The 7,500-nt window shown below is 46.4% G+C and overlaps 1 protein-coding gene across 3 annotated transcripts in view; it reads right to left on the bottom strand.

Annotated features, from left to right (window-relative positions):
- The window catches only part of nebl (nebulette), a 49,994-nt gene that overhangs the window by 29,363 nt on the left and 13,131 nt on the right, over positions 1-7,500 (bottom strand). The window lies entirely within an intron of this gene.

Genomic DNA, 7,500 nt, shown 5'->3' with positions numbered 1-7,500 from the left:
TAAAGCCTCTGAAGATGAAAACACTCGTCAGTGCACTCACACACACGCAGAGGGTCAGAGCAGATTCTATTTTCTAGAAGCTGACCAGTGGAGGTCGTCTCTCACCTCGCTCTGCAGCTCCGCTACAGCTTTAGCAAACTGAGTCTCGGCCGTCTCTGGGAGCTGAGAGTAGAAACTCTGAGAGAGCCTCCTCCTGCCGCCCTCCTTGTATTTACTCTGACAGGGGACAGACGTATACATTTATTACAACGTCTTAATTGTCTCTATTTTGTTGACATATCAACATATCTATCACATCATTGCTGTCGCACCTCACTCTGCATCTCAGTCATCTCTCTGGCAAACTGGATCTCTGAGGTGTCGGGGAGCTGAGAGTAAAGAGACGAGGGAGCTCCTCTAACCAGCAGCTTGGGGCGGTAGTTCACCTGCAGGATGTCACAGAAATTATTAAATCTAACTGTTCTCTTTCTGAAATGTTACAATAACATGTTGTTCACATAAACTATGCTCAAAGTACAGGTGGAATGACCTAAAGAACACCGCTATAAAATCTAAGTAATGTTTGCGTCAGCCTGATACCAGTAGATGTCTGTTTGTTTGGCCATGGATGAACTTGATACTATTTGATGTTCCAAATGTCTATTCCCTCAGGAGAGCAGGATGACCGCTGCCTCTTCTCTGATAGGTTCCAACCACTGAACTTATGATGTTCCGCGTGATATGGGAAGATGATGTTGTGACGTCAGATTGTGTATTTAAGACAGCCTTCCTCTCATCCATATTGTCAGACCTTCAATACCTGCAGTGGTGTTGATAGCTCTTTCCCACTTGGCCAAGTGTTTGCTCAGAAACTCTGTTTGTATTCAACTCTATTCACTGTAAATTGTTTTCTTGACCTTTAATTAAATACTTTGATATTATTGAAATTATCACTCAGTCTGATGGTCTATTTCCTCACCAGGGAATTAAAATTCCCATCACACAGGACACAGAGACGGGCATTTACACACACACACACACTCATTTTACACCAGTACTCCCAGTGTGGATCATCTGAGAGGAGCATTTTGTGCTGAAGACATGAGGAACATGTTGATATCATTCTGGTTTCAGGAGCATTATTTAGACGTCTACACAACACATTCACAATACGCGTCTCCGTTGGGGTGGACAGTTTGGGACACATGGACGACTCTGAGCGTCGCCTATCAACCAACTAGACAACATTTCTGGATGGAAGGAGAAACACACATCTTTTAAACTTCATATTTTAGGACTTTTGCTTTTAATTCATAAAACCATTGAAGCAGAGATAGAAAACAGGACCCGCTGGTCAAAGTGACCGAGCAACGACCGAGGCTTGGGGCCGCTTGAAGGAAAAAACATCAGAGTGGAAATATAAAGACGAAAAGGTCATAATCAGCGTTGTGTGTCTGTGTGTGTGTGTGTGTGTTACACTGAACCTCGCTCTGCAGCTGCGACACCTCCAGTGCGTGCTGGATCTCCGGTGTGTCAGGAAGCTGAGAGTAGAGCGAGATGGAGGCTTTTCTCTTTCCGTCTGCTTTGTATTTTTTCTGAAGAGGAACAAGATCACATGAGATCCAGAGACGCTCGAGCGCTTCGTCTCTTTCAGTTCGACACATCTCAACGAGACACTGGAGTCCATGAGGGTAATATTCTGAGGAAACTCTGAATTTCAGAGTTTAAAGTTGTTAAAAGACAAAGATTCTTTCAGATTAAGATGGTAAATGAGCCTGAGCAAACCTCGCTCTGAAACTCGTGCACGCTCTTGGCCAGCTGCATCTCGGCGGTTTCAGGGAGCTGAGAGTACAAACTGCTGCTCCTCTCCTTCTTTCCTTCCTCCTTGTACTTGTTCTGAGGAGCAGAGAGAGTTTCACTGAGACGCCCACGGATATCAAGATTTCAGCCTGCGCTAGAAAACAGTGGAGCTGTTTCCTTCAGGCTGAACACACTGATGAAAAGAAGTGTCGGACAGAAGCAACAGACATTTAGATGCACACGAATAGAGAGAACCCCGATCCAGTCTGACCTCACTCTGCATCTCCGTCAGCTCCTTGACAAACTGAGTCTCTGTGGTTTCAGGCAGAAGAGAAAAGAGAGACGAGGAATTCTCTGTCTTCGCGTGGCCTTTGTATTTAATCTGGAAAACAAACGGTGATACAATTAATACTATAATAACACATGTATGTATTTCATTAGCTGGGTCTTGTTGGACGCTGCAGGTCATGTGACCTACCTCACTCTGCAGCTCTGACGCTTCTCTGGCGTGTTGTGTCGCCGGCGTCTCCGGCAGGACGGAGTACAGAGACACCGACGCCTCCTTCCTCCCGTCCTCCTTGTACTTCGACTGAAACAGACGCAAAATGATCAAGGAAGAGAGTGAGTTCAGCTGCAACATGACACTTCACCACTAGATGTCACTACATTCTACACACTGAACCTTTAAGGTTGTTGTATTGTGTGACTCAGACGTGTGACAGTGTGTTGCGCTCAGACAATCTCTGCACCTTAGCACCACACGTGCCCATAACTCTGGATATATTTTATTCTATTTTGTTCTATATTGTTGTTTTTATATTGTTGTTTTATGTTCAGTGCACCAATGACACCAAGGCAATTTCCTGTATGTGCAAACATATTTGGCAAATAAAAGAATTCTGATTCTGGTTCTGATTCTGACCTCGGATATCACGGCGCTGATGTTCTTGGAGTGGATGAGTTCAGCTTCAGGAACAAACAGACTCTGACCCTTCATCTTCTCAAAGTCTTCTTTATACTTCACCTGCAGGGACGAGCAGACACAACAGAGACTTTGTATATTTCTAACAGAGAAGCAACAAAAGACAAAATCCTTTCTTCTCCCGTCTCCTCTCGTGAAACCACTGATTCGAGGAGGTCACTTCCTGTGCGTGAGGATGGATGGCGACGCTGTGACGGCAGCTTTCAGACACGAGGAGTGAGGTGGAGATGATTCCACCGAGCGGCTCGACTCCACTGGAGCTGGTGAGTCATTCTGCTGCTGAACGGCCGAGCTGCCAAACCGGACTCACGCCAGGGAATCGGTTTCTCAGCCGCCCACGTCCCACAACAACATTCACCTCCATTCACCGATTCAGAAGCGTTTCTTTCCTCTGAGTTCATGTTGCTTCTGTGCTGAATAATAATGCTGCATCTTCGGAGGGATGGTTTCCAATGGCAACGCTGGGTTCGATTCATATGGGAAGAGACGCCTCCATCGGCACAGTGGTGAGTAGATAGTGAGTGAATTTTCATTTTTGAGTGAACAATCCCTTTAAGTCTAAATTACAATTTTTTGAATTTTCATCCAGGTACACCTCGAGGTTGTGGGTGAGCAGATGTCGAGACGCCCTTGAAACCTGGTTCAGGACGGATGTAATAACTCAGACTTCATCATGTGGCGCCGGATCAACAGCTCAGGTAAACGAACGCCACTGAGCTGAACGTTTCATCTCTGACCTCCGAGCGGCGTCGAGCTGCTGTCGTCTCCGAACATCTCGAGCAGAACCACGTTACAACAAAGAACTGAACCAACGCAGGAGGAACTTACGTCACTGGAGAGTAAACTGCACCTTCTGTTGAAGGCTGGGTCCGGCTGCGGAGGCTTCACATCAGACGCCTGAAAACAAAAAACATCTTGATCCTGGTTGATGACGTGTAAACTTTTATTTTACAGAATAAACACATGTAAAGCACCTTGAGCTGCATTTCTCCAGCGAATGGTTTATTGTTATTATATCGATCAGGCTCTGATAGATATCTGAAACCCTAAAGAATGACAGACTGTCCCGTCCTTCACACCAGAACACAACTCTCTGCCACGCCCACAGAACAACTGATCATTAAAGGACATTATTGGAAAACTGAATTATCCACAAGCAACAGCGTGAATCCCTCGTCTCTGTGAGCAGCTCAGATTCAGCCCTGAAGAAATCCCACTATCAAAGCCTAATAATGACCCATTTTCATTTGTAGTTCCACTGATCCTCTCTAAGCTCCAAGAACAACCTGCAGGGCCCAGCGATGCCCCAAGCCAAGGGGGGGGCGTCCCTCTGAGGAAATAAATCTGCTTCATCAGAACAGTGCACAGAACTTCAGGGGAGAGAGGATTTAACTCCGAGGAGAATAACTGAAAAGCTTCGGCTGGTGTCGAGATAAAGAAAAATGATGAGGAAACATTTCTGTTATAAAGCAGGAAAAGCTCTGGAATGAGATGAATTTAGAAAGATGAGACAGAGATCTTTGAATCAAATCCAAAAGATAACAAATTAATTAGCTGCTTCTTCACAGGGGGGATTTATGTTCCACACTGAAAACATTTATCATGATCTGAACGTCTGTGCGTTTGCTGAATTCATGATTTGATTCTATGATTAGACTTCGTGAAGTTTGTTGTCAAAGTGTTTTTCACGTTGAGTTTCATGAGACGTTCTTACCTCAGACTCCCAAGGCCCCAGAAGCTTTTCTCCTTTACTCTCCTCTTCCTCCTCTTCTTCTCCTTCCTCCGCCTCTGCTTCATTTTCCTCCTCCTCCTCCTCCTCCTCCTCCTCCTCCTCCTCCTCCTCCTCCTCCTCCTCCTCCTCCTCCTCCTCCTCCTCCTCCCTCTTCCCTGTGACCTCGGTCATCACCGTCGTTACGACCGTCTCCTGGAAAGACTTTTCTTTCTCTCCTCCCTCTGTCGTAACGTTTTCATCTTCTCCGTCCAACAGCGGAGCAGCAGACTCCTCCTCTTCCTCCATGTCACTCACTTCTGAGGACGGACAAGAAAAAGTCTAAGAAATATGAATCATTATGAAAGATTTATTGAAATGACTGAATGAATTTAGCCAAAAAGAGATTTGTAAACAACTTTAATTGCAGATAAATAAAACCAGAGAGTTATAGTATATGACAGGACCGGGTTTAGCTGCTGTGGGACCTTTTCTATGGAAAGTACATTTGTCACCAGTTGTCTGTAAAGAAATCTGGAAATGTTATGACTTTATGTTCTCAATGTGTCGTTTCAAGACGATAAAGAACTATATGCATTGGGTGATGGACGCTGTGTGATTGACAGCCAGTGTCATCCAATAGGTTCATTTCACAGGTGTCATGCTCCTCCCCCTGCTTCAGTGTGACAGAGCAACAGCCAATGGGGAAGCTCCCAAAACTTGGCCGGTCGACCAATGGTAAAGCTTCCTCAGGACGTGACCCTGGTGAAGCAGCTCATTCCACCGTGAGGAGAGAGAGACATCGAACATGACGCACCAGAAAGAAAACTGAAACACAAACTCTGGCAGAAAAGAGTCAAAGTCCTTTTTAATCTGAGTTTAAAAAACGTGTGAGTGTTTCCAGCAACGAGACAGAATCAAACCAGACGTCTCACAATCATGATCTGAACCTGAAGCTTGAGGAAACAAACTGTAACTCAAGTCAGAATCAGGTCTGAATCCTCCATGTCTCCATCCAGTCCACGTGTACCAGCCTAATGGCTTCCTCAAAGTCACGGCCACCACGTGATCTCCTGGAGTCAAGGTCACATCCGTCACCACCTGACATCACCACGTCTCAATATTCAGATTCTCCAAGGTCGAGATCGGCTGCGACCTTCCTCCGAAGCTGATTCTAGCCCCAAGGCAGCTTCCTCAGAGTCTCTGTGGTCGGTCCTGAACTCACCGTGTTCAGCCTGTGGTCGCCTGCCGGGTCCTGGTCTCCTGCCGGGTCCTGGTCTCCTGCCGGGTCCTGGTCGCCTGTCGGGTCCTGGTCTCCTGCCGGGTCCTGGTCTCCTGCCGGGTCCTGGTCTCCTGCCGGGTCCTGGTCGCCTGCCGGGTCCTGGTCTCCTGCCGGGTCCTGGTCACCTGCCGGGTCCTGGTCACCTGCCGGGTCCTGGTCGCCTGCCGGGTCCTGGTCTCCTGCTCAGCTTCTCACTGAACAACTTCTCACTCAACGCTTCTGAAGGCCGTAGCGATTTTAATTTCTCTCTTGGTTTCCTCTCAGGTTCTCTGGCGTTGTGGTCACCCGTTCCGCCTCAGTGTCGTGGAGTCGTGCTCAGATTCTCCGTCAGTGTTTCGTCTTCTAGTTTAAAATAATGTAAAATATGAACCTGCGAGCGACTGAAGCTCCTGCTGGAGTCCGGTGAGGGTTCGATATCTTCTGCATGACGGGTTGGGATTGGGTTGGGAACGTCTTATCACTTTTAACTTCCACATTTAGCCCTCTACTCAAGACCTTATCAGCACTCTGCCCTTCATCTCAATCACACAGCCAGTGTGTGTGACTGTGTGTGTGTGTGTATGTGTGTGTGTGTGTGTGTGTGTGTGTGTGTGTGACTGTGTGTGTGTGTGAAATGACTTGGGGGCACAGAGTGAGTCATTGTTGTCTGTGTGTGTGTCTAATTGTGTATAGGATGAGGAGATGAAGGTGACTTCAGAGTGTTGTACTCTGGAAGGAATGTCCGCACACACACACACACACACACACACACACACACACACACACACACACACACAATGGAACAAATGAATGGATTCAGGAAGTGAAACCCTGGAGTGCTTTTACTTTGAAACGGTTTCGGGAAGTGTTTGTGTCATAGACCGATAATCATCGTGTTTCACAGCAGAATGCAACACATCAGATGTGGGAGGAGTCAGGATGAGGGTCATGGTTGAGGGAGGAGCTTAGGACGAGCTCCACCAATTAAAGAGAAAGCTGGGGAACATCTTCCTCCTCTCTTTCCCTTCTCTCTCCTTCTCCTTCTCTATCTTCTCCAGTTCTAGAGGAGCGTTCTCAAAGCTCTTCCTGGGAGAGAAACTCGTCCTGATTACTGATAACTTCTCTTCAGACTTCCAGACTCGTACATTTTACTCAGACTTCACTAAACTCAAATCCAGACCCTGATAATCAGATAAAATCTCACACCTTTAAAACAAATCGTTAAATATGATGTTTTTCAACAAAAGCTGCAGAAGATCAAACGATTTTAATGAAACTCTGACGTAGTTTTTTCTGCTGATAGAATTTATTCACTTTAAAGTGTCAAAGGGTTTTGTTTTTAATTTTAATCTGTTTCTGATATTTGTCCCGAAATACTGAGCTAATACTTGTGCATTTGCAGTCTGCTGAGTAAAGATGGGGGGGGGGGGGCTGTGGAGTCAAGATGCCAATTTAATAATTAATTAATTCAATTAATGAATGAACCAGCTACAACCAAACAGAAACATGAGACACTTGAGACCATTTTGCTGCCTCTCGTATTCTGTGACCTGCAGTACCACCGGTAACCACAGGAGACGTCACATCCACCAGGACTCCCCCCACCTCACCCCCCCCCACACACACTTTCACCAGCAGGTCCGCCTCGAAACGAGCTGAGTAATCAAATAAAACTGTGTGGGCTGTTGAATGTCACACCATTTGGTAGAGAGGCAGTGTGTGTCTGTGTGTGTGTGTGTGTGTGTGTGTGTGTGTGTGTGTGTGTGTGTG

The sequence above is a fragment of the Limanda limanda genome, chromosome 20, assembly GCF_963576545.1.
Source record: "Limanda limanda chromosome 20, fLimLim1.1, whole genome shotgun sequence".
Lineage (NCBI taxonomy): Eukaryota > Metazoa > Chordata > Actinopteri > Pleuronectiformes > Pleuronectidae > Limanda > Limanda limanda.
The sequence above is the reverse complement of the archived record's forward strand: the minus strand, read 5'-3'. Positions and strand labels throughout refer to the sequence as shown.